General features: G+C 44.7%; 1 long non-coding RNA gene across 1 annotated transcript; it reads left to right on the plus strand.

The window, feature by feature from the left end:
• The first annotated feature begins 4,056 nt into the window (after positions 1 to 4,056).
• LOC117459940 (uncharacterized) lies at positions 4,057 to 5,699 on the plus strand. The gene is made up of 4 exons (XR_011644564.1): positions 4,057 to 4,221; positions 4,680 to 4,887; positions 4,967 to 5,142; positions 5,548 to 5,699. It is a non-coding gene; the product is annotated as an uncharacterized lncRNA (long non-coding RNA).
• The last annotated feature ends 13,943 nt before the right edge of the window (positions 5,700 to 19,642 follow it).

A 19,642-nucleotide genomic window follows, 5' to 3' on the forward strand; every position in this document is an offset into this window, starting at 1 on the left:
TCTGACAGGACACCCAGTACAGGGTGCGTCATAGAGGAAAGGGAGACATCCCTCAAATAACATTGAATAAATGAACAGGGGGAAGACCAAGATGCAGCCGTGCAAATATCTTCCACTGACATTCCTCCGTGCAACGCCGTGGAAATTCCTCTGGTGGAGTGCGCTTTGATATTTTCCGGGGGATCCACCCCCGAGGAGACATATGCCTGTGCCACCGCCTCACACAGCCAGTGTGACAGCCGTTGTGCAGACAGAGGTTGCCCGATCGAGCGCTCTCTATAATGCACAAACAGGCGCTGAGAACGGCACCATGCCGCCGTGCGCGCCACATAGCAGGCCAGTGCGCGCACAGGACAGAGGAGATGAGATGTGGCTTCTTCATCCGTTTTATGAGGAGGCGGAAAAAACCCGTCCAGGGTGATCACTCTTGACCTAAAAGAGCTTGTGATGACCTTTGGCATAAAGGCTGGGTTAGGGCATAACACAGCCGAACTGCCATCCCCTTGGATCCGGAGGCATGACGGGGCCACAAAGAGAGCCGATAAATCACTCACCCTTTTCGCCGATGTTAGAGCCAAAAGCAGTACTACTTTAGCTGATAACATGTTGAGGGGAACCTGCTCTAAAGGTTCAAATGGGGCTTTGCTTAGTGCTCTTAACACCAAAGCCAAATCCCACTGAGGCGCCAGTGCACGTGACACTGGTCTGAGTCTTCGTACCCCTTGCAGAAACCGTTTCGTCAGTGGGTGACTGAACACCGTCCCTGCTCCGAAACCCACGTGACAAGATGATATGGCAGCCGCATATACCTTGATTGTGCTGAACGCCAAATTCCTGTCCAACAACAGCTGGAGGAATGACAGCACGTGAGGCAGGGGGCACGTGATGGGGTCCAGGCTTCTTTCTACACACCAACGCTGGAACGCTGCCCACTTGGCTGTGTAGGACGCTCTGGTAGACGCGGCCCTGGCTCCCTGAATGGTGCGTACAACATCTTGTACCCCAGTATCCCGTTGAACTGTGGGGGGGGGGAGAGGCGAACTGCAGGGTGTACCCTCTGCTGATCAGCCTGCTAATCCATCTGTCCATCAGACACACGCGCTGCCACTCCGAGAAACACTCTGAGAGCGGGCGCACATGCTCGAGATGTGTTGTGGTTGTCATGACGACGAGCCACGCCAAAGCCCTCGCCGCCGCTGCCCGTGAGGCAACCCAAGGTGGGCCTAGAGCGAAAGGGCTGTGAGGAAACCTCCACACGCTGCATTTCACTCCGCCTCTCATCATGACGCGCGTACACGCTCAGAGGATGGATGGGTGTGTGTGCAGTGATATCCACATGAGGCGTTACCACGGCGCTCATGGGCTTATTGTGACCGTGTGTAGGTGGCATATCTCGGACAGAGGAATGCCGCGAAGTCTGTGGTTTAATAACCGAAAAGTCATAACCATCAGACCTCTGCAGCGACTCCTGCTGCCTACTAATCAACAGATTGGAGGCAGCTGGTGTAGTTACTGTGCTCCGCAGCTTATTAATCGATAGATTAAATAGTGCAGGCTTTTGTAACGAACTCTGCTGGCTATTAACCGATAGGTCATAGGCAGCTCCAGCATAATGCCACCCAACGCCGGTAGCGCCGTGGACACGGAGAAGGGGACCACGTGCTCGGCCGCCACCTCTGACTCTCGCTGAGGGGGAAGGGGAGAGCCGCATGGCGAGCCATGGAGGGAGACGGGGTAGGAGTCGTCCGACTCCTGCCCCCCACTCGCCTCCAGAAACAGGTTGTCGTCCCTGTTCTGGATGGGCCAGTCGTCCTCCTCACCCGCAGCAGCTAGAGCGCCCGCCCTTTGCTTCCTGTCGGATGATGGGAGAAGCACACAGTGAGAACATGCGATCTGCTGGCTGAGAGCCGCGTCCGCGTGCTCTGGCCCCAGGCAGGATGCGCATATCGGGTGTAAATCATAGCTCATGATATATCCTGTATTGCACGAAGGACACATGCGGATACGATCATTGCTGCTCATGATTTTTCTCGTGCTTCAGTACTGCTGGTTGCTGAAGAAAAGAGGGAGCAGATTGTCGGGCCACCTTCCTATTTATACCGGAAGGAGGCCCGAGGGTGGGGCCCACCTGGCGGGTGGGCGTGGACTACAAGTGTTTCAGTGCTGCGCGGGGGCGCAGAGGGATAACCCAATAGCGATAGCCTTAGAGGGCGAAGCCATATACGAAATAGAACAGGGGTGCCCAACCTTTTTTGAACCGAGAGCTACTTTTAAAGTTGCCAGTCTGCCGAGATCTACCAGTCCAAATAGAGAGGCGTAGCCATTACTGACAGCCTACTACCAGGTAAATACACACTTCTACTTGTATAAAACTGACCTTTGTACGATTAATACTTCATAAAATACTGCAGATCCTTTATCTTACCTCTTTCTAATCTACACACATACAAATATCTAACTGAAGTTACACAACAGTGTTGTTGATACAGAGTTGGAGTTTATTCACACGTCACATACTACAGTGGGTGATGTTTTCAAGAAACATTGAACAGTGCTGCCACATATGACACAGGGAAAAAAGAAAAGACTCTGAACCCTTTCTTTGCCATTATATAAAAATAGTGTTGCTACAAAAGTATAAATTAGGCTTACTAATAAGACAACTCAGATCTGAAGCTACACAGGAATCTGCTGCCAAAGTGCAATAAAAAAGACAAAATTAATAGAATCAAAATGTTGCAGTATAAAAAGAAATGCCTTTAAAATAGGATGCAAGCAACTTAGAAATAGCCTCCTTGTGCTTTTGTTGAGTATGTTAATGGTATGTAACTTAGGCCCCGTCCACACGAGGACTAAAACGGCTAAACGCATAGGATTAACGCAAACGCAATCGCAAAAAAGCTTCCGTCCACACGCAATAGTCATCCGGATAGTGTCTGTAAAGACAGTAAAAATAAACATATTTATAACTAGTTTAGGTAGTTTGAGAGGTGTCTCTGTCCTGTCAGATTAGACTTCACTCACGTTTATGTCCATATCGAGAGAAAGATAAATAATCTGAATTCAGTGTGCAGTTTACTTTGACGCAGGGGAGAGCAGCAGAGGTGGGGAGAGGCGGGCTATTGCCTCATCATTATCAGAAAATTATCGTATAGGGCGTACACACGGAGCCGTTGAACCCCCCAGAGCGTTGCGTGTGCCGTTCTATCCACCTTGGGACCTGTTATCGTTTCCGCAGTCGTTTAGTGCCGTATTCGGTCGTCCTCGTATGGCCGAACGGTCTATATGACACTAAACAGTAACGCAAACGACCGTTTTCGTCCTCGTGTGGCCGGGACCTTAGTGCGTCACCACCTTCAAAAAACTCACAAAAACTCACCTCTTCAATCTGGCTTTTAATGTGTGATTGTTTTTGTATTATTTAACTTTAACTATATATTTATTTGTTATTCCTTCCTTTTCTTTTCCCTTCACTATATCTGTAAAGCGTCTTTGAGCACCTGTAAAAGCGCTAACAAATTAAATCTATTATTATTATTATTATATTTGACCTCCTCATTCTCTGTTTGATACAATTCAACTTTATTCTAGAACAGAATACAAATGAAGTGAAAGAATGAACTAAACGTTATCATAATGTCTGCGTGGTACTCACGTAGGTTTAATTTATACAAATTGATACCTTGGCAATGTAAATGGTGGCCAGATTTGTGCTTTTCCTGTCATGATGGATCATTTAAAGGTAACCTTGATTTGAAGTTCCGCATATTGTTTTATCCTATATGATTTGACATGCTCATATAAGTATTCAGATGCATCACATATAGGGTATGTATGACACATAATAACACAAATAGCATGAGGTAACTGATCATTTTAAAGTAAAAAAAAGTGTGCAGCGGGAGAGTAGTATGATAAAAGTCAAGATAAGTGTATACTTAATATATGCCATAATAATATCATATAATAACAATTATTTTGTTTAGGAGTGGGAAGAGGAGTTGTGACCTTGTCTCATTTCCTTGGTGATGATGAAGATCAGGAAAAAGAGGAAGATGATCAAGACAGTGTTGAAACCATAGACTGTATATATAAAGGTGGAAACGCTGTCAGCGCTGTATGGAGAAAAACAACTCTCCTGATAACCTCATGGATAAAGAATACTTCAGAGAAACTCCTGAATGTCTCAATTCCAAGAGTAAGACTTTTACAAGGGATACAGTAAGTAAGACTACAACTTATATCATTTCATAAAACTAACTCTTGGTTGGTGTAGTTTCACGATAGACACCAAATGCCAACGTAAATCCGGTATGTACTCAGAAGAATGGGCTTGATCTATCTGGGCTCTACTAACAATAACTACAAAACCTTTCTACGTTATGCATCATAGGAAGGAACATGTCTACCAGGAACTAACTTGCTTGCAACAACCTAGATATTTAAGGCACTACCAGCTTTACTTTTGAAATCATGTTAAAAATGTTAAACCTAATTGTTCCCCATTACTCAAATATAAACGTACGGTTTGCTACGTTTTGATTGAATTCAGATGTTGTTGTTTCAGTGATAGGGTTTCAAATGTACTTTTAATGTTATTTTAAAGCAATTTAAAGTGAAAGTTTGTTCATGTAAAATAAATGGCCTTGCATTGCCTCTTGTTTTATTATTTATTTTAGGCTGAAGACTTGTCTGCAGAATTGGTCAAATACACTGGAAGTGAGTCAAAAGAGGAAGAGGACTAGAGGCGGGAAGAAGTGCTATTGGCCACTGGTGAAGTGTGTGACTGTCAGGGTGCCGAAGAAGGGTCTTCTCCGGCACGTCACACTTGTGGATCTTCCTGGAAACCGGGATCGTAACAAGAGCAGAGACCCGATGTGGAAAAAGGTGATTTATCCACACGCAATGCGGATCATTGTGGAACACTGACAATCTAACCATTATTATTTGCTGTATTCCCCTCCAGGTTGTTGGAAGTTGTTCTACTGTGTGGATTGTGGCTGAGACCAATCGAGCAGCTTCTGAAAAAGAGTCCTGGGCGGTCCTGGAAGAATCCTGCAGCCTCATGGGAAATGGTGGCGAGTGTCAGCAGATTCATTTGATCTGCACCAAGTCTGATAGTCTTGGAGGTTCAGATGATCAGTAAGTGGTTTCAGATGCCAAAAGTACAGTTAAATGTACCATCCAATTTAGACACTGACGCTTGAGACGGAGATGGCCAAGAGGAGAAACCATGGAAACATTGATTACGCTTACAGGCACATCAGTATCCTGGTTTGGATGGTATTCAGGGAGAAACCAGGGTATTCACGATCACAACAGTATCCGTGTTTCTAACATGTCTGCATGTGTGTCTTGATTCCTCAACATCTCAGCCATTTCTTTCTGTCCTAATGTTGTTGCATCACAAACACTTTGTGATGCTGCATGAAGCTACTCCATGTGATCATTGGTCATTGAAAGCAAGATGGAGATGCGTAGTGATATAATATCCTGCAATGTAAATGCAGTTCATGTCATTCTTCAAATACAAATCTTTTCATATAGGTCAGCAGCTGATGTTCGTGCTCTGATACTAAAACAAAACGAGCAAGCCAAGATAGACGTGAAGGCAGAATTCAGCAAACTGAAAGACGTTAAGGTGAGTTATATTGAATACAAAAACACAAATATTGTCCAAAACGGCAAACCTGCTTTGATATCGAAACCCTTTATTTTTGTAGAAACAATTCAGTGAGGAATGTTTCAAATCAAGTTTTATTTATAGCACATTTATAAACGATGTTTGGTGGAGCTAAAGTGCTGTACATATAATAAAATTAGCCTACAGTAGAGACACTTTACAGCAAATACAACAGCACAGATTGTTCAGAATATCAGTATGAGAAAAACGACACCCTCTGTCCTTAGACCCTCTGTCCTTAGACCCTCTGTCCTCAGACCCTCTGTCCTCATACCCTCTGTCCTTATACCCTCTGTCCTCAGACCCTCTGTCCTCAGACCCTCTGTCCTTATACCCTCTGTCCTCAGACCCTCTGTCCTTAGACCCTCTGTCCTTAGACCCTCTGTCCTCAGACCCTCTGTCCTTATACCCTCTGTCCTCAGACCCTCTGTCCTTAGGCAAGACAAGGCAAGTTTATTTATATAGCACTTTTCAACGCAAGGCAATTCAAAGTGCTTTACAAAAAATTAAAGACATTAAGCATTAAAAAAGAAAAGTTGGCATACAGGGAACTGCTTTAGGCTGGTTTAGGTCCTATCTATCTGAACGCTCTCAGTTTGTACGTGTTAACGATGAATCTTCCACGCAAACCAAAGTTAGCCATGGAGTGCCACAGGGCTCAGTGCTCGGACCTATTTTGTTCACATTATATATGCTTCCGTTAGGCAATATTATAAGGAATCATTCTGTAAACTTTCATTGTTATGCGGATGATACTCAACTATATTTATCAATCAAGCCTGATGAAATGAATCATCTAAATAAAATTCAAGACTGCCTTAAGGACTTAAAAACGTGGATGACCTTAAACCTTTTGATGTTAAACACGACCAAAACTGAAGTTATTGTACTTGGCCCGAAGAATCTACGAAAAACAAATTATCTAAAGATATACTAACTATGGATGGCATTAATTTGGCCTCCAATGAGACTGTAAGGACTCTTGGTGTTATATTTGATCAGGATTTATCCTTTAACGCCCACATAAAATCAATTTCAAGGACCGCCTACTTCCATCTACGTAACATTGCCAAAATCAGGCATATCTTGCCTCAAAACGATGCAGAGAAACTAGTCCATGCATTTGTTACTTCTAGGCTGGATTATTGTAACTCTTTATTATCAGGGAGTACCAAGAAGTCAGTCAAGTCGCTTCAGCTGATTCAAAATGCTGCGGCTCGTGTACTAACCAGAGTTAGGAAAAGGGACCACATTACTCCTGTTCTGGCTGCCTTACACTGGCTTCCTATAGCAGTGGTTCTCAAAGTGGGGTCCGCGACCCCCCGGGGGTCCGTGGCACTCTGCCAGGGGGTCCGTGAAAAGTTTTCAGATTCATTAATTTAAATTATCATATCATATCATTTTTTATTTATTTTTTTTAACAAATAATATATATATTTTTTCATCTAAAATAGTTCATAGATTACGTTCTAATCTAACAAATAGATAAATTTAAAAATCAAGCGCGTCACCCATTACCGTGGAAACAACAATAACTGTTACGTCAGTCAGAGAGCGCCGCTGCAAGCATCATAGAGATATAACACGGCTAGCATACTAGGAAGATGGACAGATTTTTCAAACGACCGGTTACGGCTACAAATGAAAAACAAAAAACAAAAGTAAGGAAATACGATGAGGAGTATCTCCAATATGGATGTATTGAAGTGGAAGGGAAACCGAAATGTCTGATATGCCTGCGGTGTCTTGCCAATGAGGCGATGAAGCCTGCCAAATTGAAGAGGCACCTCGAGACCAAGCATCCAGATTATGTAAAAAAAGACCGGGCTTTTTTTGAGAGGAAGGGTGAGGACTAACGCCAGCAACAACAACGGATGGTTAATGTTACGTCTGTTTCTGCTAAAGCGCAGCGGGCCTCCTACCTGGTAGCGCAGAGGATTGCTAACGGTACGTCCACACAGCAGCTTTACGGTACGTCCACACAGCAGCTTCAGACTAATCTTCCACCGCTTCCAACGCTTCTCTGCCCATTGACTTTGAATGGGGATGACGTCACTTTGCCTCGCTTTTCGCCGCACTGCATTGTGGGGGAGCGAAGCAAAGATTTCCAGGATTTCCAGGATTCCAAAGTTGAGCAATGTTCAACTTTTGAAGCTGAGCTTGAAGCGTCAGCCAATCAAATCACGTTTATGCAAATCTGACAGTAGAAGCGCTAGCCAATCAAACCGCGTGTAAGCAGGGAGAACCAGACCGCAGTTCATTTCCTCATATTCCAAACGAGAAATTACGGTAGCAAATCACCCGGTTCTTTACGACCAGAACTATTAACGGGATACAAACCGGAGGAACCAGGCATGGAGGGAGGTGGCAGAGACAGTGGGTGAAACTGGTAGGTTTTCGCCTGTTTGGGGAGTTTATATATATATATATATATTGCTCGCATAAAATCCCCGGGTTTTTTTGTTTTGTATGTCGGGGGCGACGGATTCATGTGATTGGTTGTTGGTCGCGTTGCTCACAAAAAATTCCCAAGCTTTCAGACACGCCCAGCTCCAAGATTTTCAAGATTTTTGAAAAGCTGCTGTGTGGACGTAACATAAGGCGCGAAAGCCCCACACAATAGCGGAGGAACTACTGCTCCCTGCTGCGGTGGATCTGTGTGAGGTGATGGTGGGGAAAGATGCGGCTGCCAAAATGAGAAGTGTACCTCTGTCAAATGACACCATCAGACGACGAATTGAGGACATTTCTGATGATATCAAATCACAACTGCTGGAAAGACTGAGAGGGTCTAAATTGGCGGTTCAATTGGATGAGTCCACTGATGTGTCTGGCTCTGCGCAGCTCATCGCGCTGGTTCGCTACCCGTGGGAAGGAAGGATTCAGGAAGATTTTTTATTTTGTCAAGAGTTGACGGGGCGAGCAACAGGTGAAGAGATTTTCAATGTTATAGATATGTTCATGGAGACTGGCAATGTGAGTTGGGAGAATTGCATTGCGATTTGCACGGATGGGGAAGCTGCCATGACTGCACGCAATAGTGGGGTGGTTGCTCGTGCCAAGGAGCGCAATCCAATGATGATAGCTACCCACTGCATGCTGCACAGGCAGGCTCTGGCGTCAAAATCGTTGAGTCCTGAGCTACAGTCCGTTCTCAGCACGGTGGTATCTGTGGTCAACCACATCAAGTGTAAGCCACAGTCCCGTTTATTCTGCCAGCTCTGCAGGGAGATGGGCGCAGGACAGGACACCCTGCTGTTCCATTCAGAGGTGCGTTGGGTCTCCCGTGGAAAAGTGCTACAGCGGGTGTACGAACTGCGCTCAGAGCTGTGTGAGTTCATCCAGAATGACAAGCCAACCACTGCAGCACTCTTCTCGGACCCCGAATGGATCGCACAGCTCGCCTACCTCGCAGATGTGTTCAACTTATTGAACGATCTCAGTTTGTCCGTTCAAGGCAGATATGCCTCTATTCTGGAGGTAAGCGACAAAATCCAGGCATTCCGTGCCAAAACAGCGATCTGGAGAAGGCAGGTGCAAAATGGCATTACAGACATGTTCCCCCAACTCACAGAGTTTCACATAACTAAGACTATAGAAGTGTAAAAAATAGGCTACGTCAGATTATTCCAAGGGACATACATGTCAAATCAAGTCAATTTTTATTTCTATAGCCCAAAATCACAAATCAGAATGAGGGGGTCTTTGGTGTATTCTCTATCTTGTAAGGGGTCCTTGGCTGAAAAACAATTGAGAACCTCTGCCCTATAGAACACAGGATAGAATTTAAAATTCTTCTTCTCGCCTACAAAGCCCTTAATGGGCAGGCGCCATCTTACCTTAAATAACTCATTATACCCTACTGTCCTACTAGGGCATTGCGTTCCAAGAATGCAGGGTTGTTGGTTGTTCCTAGAATCTCTAAAAGTACAATGGGAGCCAGAGCCTTTTCTTATCAAGCTCCACATTTGTGGAATCAGCTTCCAGTTTATGTTCTGGCGGCAGACACCCTATCCGTTTTTAAGAGTACGCTTAAGACCTTCCTTTTTGATAAAGCTTATAGTTAGGGCTGATTAGATTCAGCCCCTAGTTTTGCTGATATAGGCTTAGTTTGTCAGGGGACATCTTACTTCTTCCTTCTCTCTGTCTATACCTGTGTACTCTCATGTTCCGATTAACCCAGCTTCCCCAAATGTCTTTCTTTTTGGTGTCTATATACGCTGGGATCCGGAGTCATGGATGATCCTGCGATCGCGAGCGCTGGATCTTGAGTCGTGGCTGTGGTCCTGGATCATCGGTCCTGGATGGATATCTTCGTGGACTCATCTTCCTATTATACACACATGCATTTCCAAACATTTGGACTACCTATGTTGCAAATGTATTATCTTTTCAATTTACACACGGCATCTATTGCACGTCTGTCCGTCCTGGGAGAGGGATCCCTCCTCTGTTGCTCTCCCTGAGGTTTCTCCCATTTTTCCCTTTAAACTGGGTTTTCTTCGGAAGTTTTTCCTTGTACGATGTGAGGGTCTAAGGACAGAGGGTGTCGTATTGTCATACTGATATTCTGTACACACTGTGAAGACCACTGAGACAAATGTAACATTTGTGATATTGGGCTATATAAATAAACATTGATTGATTGATTGATTTATAAAGGTACAGGCCGGCGCATACCGCTCATGGAATCCCTCACCATATGAACTCTGACCCCTCAAGTGTACAAGTGAAGAGACACCATGTGTCAGCTCCTTTTTAGAATAGTATTTATTCTCTTCTCTGAGAAACAAGGGTATGAAAGAACAGCCAGAAACAGAGGAAGAGAGGCAGAACGTGACTACGTGATGCACTCTCCTAAATATGAAACGAGTAAGAGGTGAAGAAACACAAAGCCATCATGCTTCCCCTTAGAATAGGGTGGAAATTATGAAGACCCAAATTATGAAGAGGGACAACAGTGAAAAGGCCCAACGTGTCCAACGTACTAGCACTCTCCAAAGAGACAGAAAGTCAAAGTATATGCCGAGAGGCACAACGTGACTACGTAAATGCACTCTCCCGTATAAATGAGTTCAAGGGAAAGGGGGTGAAAAACTAAACTAATCAAAAGCAGGAAGTAGAGAGGCCTAAATGCCCTCTCCTAGATTCAGTTAAAGGAAAGAACTGGGGAACAAACAAGTACAGGAGGAAAGGCCCAATGAGTCAACGTCAACACACTCTCCTGGAATAGTTCAAGGTAAACGGGGTAGGAAGAATATAGTAAGAAACAGAGAGAGAGAGAATTTTGATGAGAACAGCAGCATCATCATGAGCTCTTGAAGATTTCAACTTTTCTGTTTTTAAAATGAGATAAACTTAAACTTTTCTGACAAAATTATAAGAAGAAACACCTGTGGAACGGATTTACCTACCTGGAAACAAAAAAAGAAAGAGATACGGCAAGAAACTTGGGTAAAATACGGTTCAACTGAAGAACCCAGCAGAGAATGTAACCAACTGCTAACCAACTGCCAACCAACTGCCAAACTGACGGTTAGTTAACTGTCCTGCTAGCTAACTAACACTAAGCTAAGAAGAGGAATTCAGGAGTAACAGCAGCAGCAGCTCAGCAGCAGCAGAGCCCCATGGCTTCAACCACAGCCTGTACAGAGGATGTTCCTCTTGTATACCCACAAGAGGTCAACAATGACAGTGCCAGGAAGGCATACAAACTCAAACTGTTGAAGAATAGACCAGAGACGCTCTTTGCTGACCTGTACAAGAGTGGAGAAGTCAGCAATCTGATCTTCCTCACAGACCAGCCATTAGCATGGCACGCCGCCATAAGTGCCCACTACCCTTCTGTGAAGAAAGAGGGGATCTGCAATGGCTGGAAACTCAAAATTAAAGAGGTAGAAGACCCAGACACTGTCATGACAACAGTCAACATATATAAGAGTGCAGGGGAACTTCACACAATTTGGGCTGGACTTTCTCCTTATAAAGGAACGGGCCCAACAGGAGAAATCTGCCCCCACTGAGAACAACCACACCATGCCAGAGACGGACACCACCCCCACTTCTGGCTGCCCCACTGCTGAACCTGAGGAGGGACAACGCGCCGGCACAGAACAGGCCCAGGACCCCCAGCTGAACCACACCATCACTGACCTGAAGGTGAAGTTCACAGAGTTGGAGAGAGAGCTCGTACAGTTGCGAGAGCTGATCAGCCAACAGCCAACCCAGGACACCACGGTCCAGGGGGACTCGTCTGCCATCAGCACAGAGCTCACCAAGCTGAGGCAGGACAGAGACAGCCACAGGAGAGAGCTGTCCACCGTGAGGACTGAGGTGCGAGAGCTGCAGCAGGACAGAGAGAGTCACATGGCACGGCTGGCCGCTCTGACAGAGGAGGCGAGGGAGCTGAGAGAGGAGGGACAGAGCTACAGGAGAGAACTGACTGCTCTATCTGAGGAACTTCAGGAGACAGAGAGAGTTGCACAGGCCCTGAAAGAGCAGCTGGACTCACACCCAGACCACAACCAGAACCCTGTGGCCCCCATTGAGAGCAGCCAGAACCCTCCAACTCAGCAGCCACCCTCTACCCCCAGCTCCATCTCTAGCCCACAGGCTAACCCAACTCCCAGATCTCCCCCATCACACAGATGAACACCACCCCTAGCCCACAGACTAACACCACCCCTCATCCTTCCAGACCAGCACAGCAGAGAGGGAAGCCAGACATTGTCATCCTCATCGACTCCAATGGCAAATTCATTGATGAAAAGAAACTTTTCCCCACCCACACAGTGGCTAAAATCTGGTGTCCAAACACCCAACATGCCATGGACCTGCTGTCAGAGGAGCAGCTGGGATCCCCAAGCCACATCATCATCCACACTGGCTCCAACGACCTGAGGAGCCAGCAGGAGAGAGTGTCAGAGTCACTCAGAGGAGTGATGGAGAAAGCCTCCACCACCTTCCCCAACAGCAGAGTGGTCATGTCAACCCTGCTACCAAGGAAAGACCTCCACCCCGACACCATCCACAGGATCAACAGCAACATGTCCAGAGACTGTATCCTGAGGCCCAACGTCCACCTGGCCCACCACGGATATCAACTGTCTATACGACCAAGTCCATCTGTATAAAAATACAGTCCCCATCTTCGCCCGGACACTGAAAGACGTCGCTCTCAATAGAGACCAATCCACACCCCGCAGAAGGAGCAGCCCGGCCCAAAACCCCCTTAGACCAGAAAGGCACCCCACCGGACCACCACCCAGACAACACCCATGGAGACAAGATCATCCTCATCTTCTTCTACACCATGACCCACTAAGATCCCACCAGGGCAACTATGATTACCCTCAAACAAGGCCAGAACCACTCCTGTCCCCAGGGGTCCTACCCCAACCACAGCGACGGAAGCTACACCCTGACCCACTGAGTTATGCTCAGGCAGTGAAGAGAACAGCAGGCCCAACCCTTACCACCACCACCCATTAATGCAATCCAGATCATTTATTATTTCATGTTGGAATGTCCAGGGTCTGAGGTCCTCTGCTTTTGGCCTTAAGAGCAGGACCCCAGACTTCACCAAAGAGTCAGGAGATGTCCGGGGTCTGAGGTCCTCTGCTTTTGGCCTTAAGAGCAGGACCCCAGACTTCACCAAAGAGTTAGGAGATGCAGATGTGATGGTTTTACAGGAGACCTGGAGTAGAGGAGACATGTCCACTGGTTGTCCCTTAGGCTATAGAGAGATAGTGTTCCCATCCACCAAACTCAAAGGAGTGACCCAGGGCAGGGATTCAGGAGGATGCTCATTTGGTACAAGGAGAAACTTGTACACTCAATAGAACTCATCAAAAAAGGCACATTTTCAATTTGGCTCAAAATAAAAAGCCATGGATAAAGATATTTTCATGTGTACAGCATATATCCCTCCATCAGAATCACCTTATTATAGTGAAAATAGTTTCTCCATTCTTGAAGATGAGATCAATCAGTACCAGGCCCAGGGAAGTGTACTGATCTGTGGGGACCTTAATGCCAGGACAGGTATAGAACCAGATTCTATTAGCCCACAGGGAGACAAACATATACCTGGCCAAATCAGCATTCCCCTCCCTTCACATCCCCACAGGAACAACTTTGACAAAACTGTCAACAAAAGTGGGCGGCAACAACTGCAGCTGTGCTGAACGCAGGGCCTGTACATTGTTAATGGTCGGCTTCGAGGGGACTCCTTTGGTCACTACACACACAGCTCTCCTCTTGGCAATAGCTCAGTAGATTATAGCATCACAGACCTCGACCCCTTCTGTCTGAGGGCGTTCACAGTCAGCCCCCTAACACCCTTATCTGATCATAGTAAAATTACACTCTACATTAAGAAGACAGCAACAGACCCTCACACAACAGAACCCAGTAAACTGAACTATTCCAAACAACCTTATAGATGGACAAACAATAGCAAGGACGAGTACCAGAAAGCAATCAGACATCAAACAATTCAATCTCAATTAGACAATTTTCTATCCACCCCGTATCCCCACAGTAACGATGGCCTGAATCAGGCTGTGTGGGACCTTAACAGCCCACCCCGTATCCCCACAGTAACGATGGCCTGAATCAGGCTGTGTGGGACATTAACAGCCCACCCCGTATCCCCACAGTAACGATGGCCTGAATCAGGCTGTGTGGGACATTAACAGCATCTTTGACAATGTGGCAGATTTATCCAATCTGAAAAAACCACAATATCATAAATCAAAAAAGTAGGGCTGTGCAATTAATCGTATTTTAATCGCGATTACGATTATGGCTTCCGACGATTATGAAAACAGCATAATTGACAAAATACGATTATTTTGCCCCTCCCTAAAAGCCCACTCGGCCACGTGGGAGTGACATGTGTTGTGAGTGTTCAGCACGAGTGAAGATGTCAGAACAAGAGCAGCAACTCGTTAAAAAGAAGGGTAAAACTATTTCCACTATTTGCAAGTACTTTGCCATTACATTTCACATCGCTAAAGATATGTGCCCAGTTAGCACTGTTAGCAACCAGGGCTTTAAGCAACTTGTCAACACGTTGGACAAGCGTTACGCGATGCCGTCTCGCAGGGGCGGATCTACCGGGGTGGCATGGGGTGGCAACTGCCACCCTAAAAAATAGCCTTGCCACCCCAGCTGCCACCCCAGTTGGCATCTTTGTTTTGAAAGAAAAGTTGTGGCTCATCGGACATTTATGAGAGAAAGTCTCTAATGTCCGAGTGCAAGTGAATGCAGCACAAGATGCACGTCATGTAACCCCTCCCCCGGTCCTGGCGCGAGAGTGGAAATATGATTGGTGGCAAATTCACTTGAACGGGGGGACGGCGCAAAACGAGAACCTTTCGGACCCAAACACTGAAGGAATGAGGTAGTTGCGGTCTACAATGACAGAGAAGAGAATGTCAAGTTTGGCTGTACTCAGCATTGAATCAAAACGCACTACAGCTATTGATCTTGATAAGTTTGTGAGGCGTTTTGCTGAACAAAATAGTAATCGCCGCATTCAGCTGTAATAGACATGCCAACTTGATGCTCTGCTCACGGATGACTCGATGAGAATAACAAACTGTTAAGATGATGACCTTGTATGCGTGTATATATTTTTTTCTTTGAGGGGGTCTGCCCCCAAAAAACAGTTTTAAATCCTGAGAAAGTAAAATAAGACGGTGTGTAAAACTACACTGCCCAGCCAACAGAAAGTAACCACTTTGATTTAACTAGGCCAGTAGGTAAGGACCTTCCACTGGATAATAACTGCAGCGATGTACATGTTTTAGCTGAATACACGTTTTTTAACCCCAACTGATGCAGTTAGTCACTTCTTTAATGTTTGTTCTTTCTGATGTAAAGTCAAGGTTGTAACTGTATATCAATAATGATATAATTGTTTTTCAAATTTGAAGGAGGGTGAGCAAGCATCTTGATGAACATTCATCATTAACTCCTCCAAAAAATATAGTTTATTCTATAATAAATGAATATGTGAATCATAACAGTTCTTCACTATATCTGTAAAGCGTCTTCGAGCACCTGTAAAAACGCTAACAAATTAAATCTATTATTATTATTTATTAACAGTGATTGACAGCTGATAGGAATAATATGATTGTTAATAGTATCATATTCATTCAGACAAACATCGATGAGACAGTTAATTAATGTACTTATTGCAGCAGTCTGCATACATTTTGTTCCCCTGCTGGTCTAAGAGTGAGACAAACTCATTCAGTTATTGTTCAGTTAAAATTCATTAAATTACGTCTGCCACTGAGGCTTTACTGATGTCCCACAATAATATCACCTATGTGATTGAGTTAAAATATTAATATTGTGGCTTTCCAAGTTAACATTGATTGTAGGGGTGTAACAGTTCACAACATTTCGGTACGGTATGTACCTCGTATTTAGGTCACGGGTCGGTTCGGTACGTTTTCGGTACAGCAGAAAAAATTATCACAAAACATTAAAAGAAATTTTTTTAATTATTATTAAACCGTGACTAATGTATTCAAATAAATACAAAATATAGTAAATTAAACATTAAGGTGCAGCATTTCGATGAACTGAAATAATCTGTATTTGAACTGTAGTACCTAAGCAGCCAGCTTGACATTAGGACTTGCTTGTCATTGTATTTTCATGTTGTTTAAAGAAAGATGAACTTGTCCACATTGCTTGCTGAAATGGCAGATCTGCTGGCACTAACAATGTCTCCTGCTGTGGAGAACACCCTCTCGCTAGGGACAGTGGCAGCAGATACAGCCAGGTAGCGCTTTGCTAACATGGCAACATAAGCATATTTGGCGTTTGTAATAGCTTTGGCTCGGTCTGAACTTTCTGCGAGTGGTGGAGGCTTACATGCTAGCAGGAGTTGGGTTTTCACTTCAGTCTTTTTTCTTTTGGTACCGGTGATATTCACATTCGGGTGATGCCTTTTCAAATGAGTGTGATGTATTGCCAGCCGCGTAACCAATGTTAGTTGAACAATGCCGACAAACAGCTTTGGTTCGGTCCACCTGTCTTTGTCCGTCATCCTTGTACGTAACTGCGAAACCAAAATGTTCCCAAACCGGAGACTTCAATGATGCTGGAGGATTTTCAGCTCAACTTTATCTGCGTTCGCCATTTCGACAGTTCCTCAAATTACTGAAATTGTGCAGGTCTCCCTTGAAAAAGAGATCTATGATCTCAATGGGACCAATCTGGTTAAATAAAGGTTTGAAATGAAAAATGAAAAAACTGACTACATTTGAACGCATCCCTGTGACCAGCTCTCTTAGTATGCCTCTCGTCCAATGAAATGACTTGGTCGCTCTATGATATATACCTGAGATTACTTCCAGAAAGTTGTTCATGTTCTCAATTTTTTACGTTTAATGCTATATTCGTTCGGTACACACGTGTACCGAACCGAAGGGCCCGTACCGAATAATTTCAGTACGGGTACGTGTACCGGTACACCCCTAATTGATTGATATGATTGCGATTTAAATCAGCATATACTTCTGTCAGGGGATGCCACCCCTCAAAATTTCCTGCCACCCTCTTGCCACCCCATGAATATTTGTCTAGATCCGCCCCTGGGCGTCTCGGTATTATTTCAGCAGGTCTGCGCTGCCTGCACTATATGACAAATGCCGTGGGGAAGTTGAGAGAGATGTGGCTTCAGAACAGACCTATGGTCTAGCCGAGGGGTGCCCAACCAGTCGATCGCGAGATGTGTCTAAAAATAGAACACTATCGTTAATGTCCTGTAACATAATCTTCCTGTGCCAGAATAATGCACTTGAACGCATCAAAGCTTTGTGATTGGCCGGCGTCACCCCATGTGTCGGGGCGTGGCTGAGGGTCTTCAGTACAGGTGGCAATATTGTCTCCTGCCTGCGCTCATCTCTGAAACCAGACCATGTAAACAGGCTGGTGTTTCTTGCAAAAAATCTTTAAGAGATGACATGAGCAGCCCTACCAGCATTTGCCATGGTGGCCTAAACATTTTTATTTGGTCTTAAATCGTAGTTCAACATTTATTTCCTGTTACTTCTGGACCATGACGGTTGGCCAGCCTTCAACGTTTGACTGAGTGGAATATGTTGAATATGTTTTACAAAAATGTTGGCTATATGTTAAGGAGTTTTCAGGTTGTGACAGTGCACTGCATCATATTTGATTTAATTTATTTTGGTCTAATTTATTTTTATTTATCATATTAATAATATATGTTTAGTATGGTTTTGGAAGTGCGCTCCAACATATTTGTTGATCTTGTTTATTGGTAAAATATTATTTGTTTTAAAGTTCAATAAATGGTCAATGAATAATCGTCAAAATAATCGTGATATCAATTATTGACCCAAATAATCGTGATTATGATTTTTGCCATAATCGCACAGCCCTACAAAAAAGTCAACCAATGAAAAGTGGTTTGATACAGACTGCAGACATCTGAGAAAAACCCTCAGAAGTTTATCAAATCAAAAACACAGACAACCTGACAATCCTGAGCTCCGCCTCCAATATTGGGAAACACTGAAAGTATACTGTTACGTGCCGTAGTGTGTAGAAGAACACTCAGAACTAAAAGGGAGCAACATGTGCAGCACCAACTTGAAATCATTGAAGAGTCCATTGATTCAAATCATGTCTGGAAGAAATGGCACTCTTTCAGCAAAGCACACAAGGAAGAACTGGCTATTCAAAATGGGGACATTTGGAAAACACACTTTGAAAACCTGTATAGTACCGTTACACTGAATTCGGCCCAAAATGATCTCCTCAACAAATTACACATTCTAGAATCAGTCGTTAAAGACAATCAGAACCCTTTAGACTATGACATTACTGAGGAAGAGCTCCTGGCTAGACTCCAGGCCCTACAACCAAGGAAGGCCAACGGTCCTGATGGCATTTTAAATGAAATGCTCACATTTAGCAACCATAAGTTCAACACTGCCATGTTGAAACTATTCAACCTCGTTCTGGGCATTGGTCATTTCCCTGACATCTGGAGCAAAGGAATCATCACACCAATATTTAAAAATGGAAATAAATTTGACCCAAACAATTACCGAGGCATATGTGTCAGCAGCAACCTGGGGAAGTTATTCTGCAGCATCCTTAACAGCCGACTGCAAGACTTCCTCAGTGAACATAATGTCCTGAGCAAGAGTCAGATTGGATTTACACCACAACATCGGACCACAGACCATATATATACCCTCCACACCCTCATTAATAAACATGTTCACCAAAATAAGAAGATTTTCTCTTGTTTTGAAGATTTCAAAAAAGCATTCGACTCAATTTGGCATAACGGTCTGTTCCTGAAGTTGATTGAAAACGGTGTAGGGGGGAAAACATATGATATCATTAAAACAATGTATACCAATAATAAATGTGCGGTGAAAATGGTCAATATGGAAACAGATTTCTTCCCCCAAAGTAGAGGGGTGAAACAGGGCTGCAGTCTCAGCCCCACCCTGTTTAACATTTATATTGATCAATTTGCAAAATCATTAGAACAATCCGATATCCCTGGACTCACCCTCTCTGACACACAAATTAAATGCCTCCTGTTTGCAGATGATCTAATATTGCTAGCTCCATCTAAGGAGGCATTACAACAGCAAATGGATCATCTGAAAAGCTTCTGTCAGACCTGGGCCCTGACAGCCCTCCTGGAACCCTTCTGTCAGACCTGGGCCCTGACAGTTCATCTGGAACACTTCTGTCAGACCTGGGCCCGGACAGTTCATCTGGAACCCTTCTGTCAGACCTGGGCCCTGACAGTTAATCTGGAAAAGACCAGGATTATGGTCTTCCAGAAACGACCTAGGGGTCAGGGAAACCCACACCGGTTCTTACTGGGCTCCACTGGCATAGAACACACACACAGCTACACATATTTGGGACTCAAAATTACTT

Source organism: Pseudochaenichthys georgianus, chromosome 15 (assembly GCF_902827115.2).
Source record: "Pseudochaenichthys georgianus chromosome 15, fPseGeo1.2, whole genome shotgun sequence".
Lineage (NCBI taxonomy): Eukaryota > Metazoa > Chordata > Actinopteri > Perciformes > Channichthyidae > Pseudochaenichthys > Pseudochaenichthys georgianus.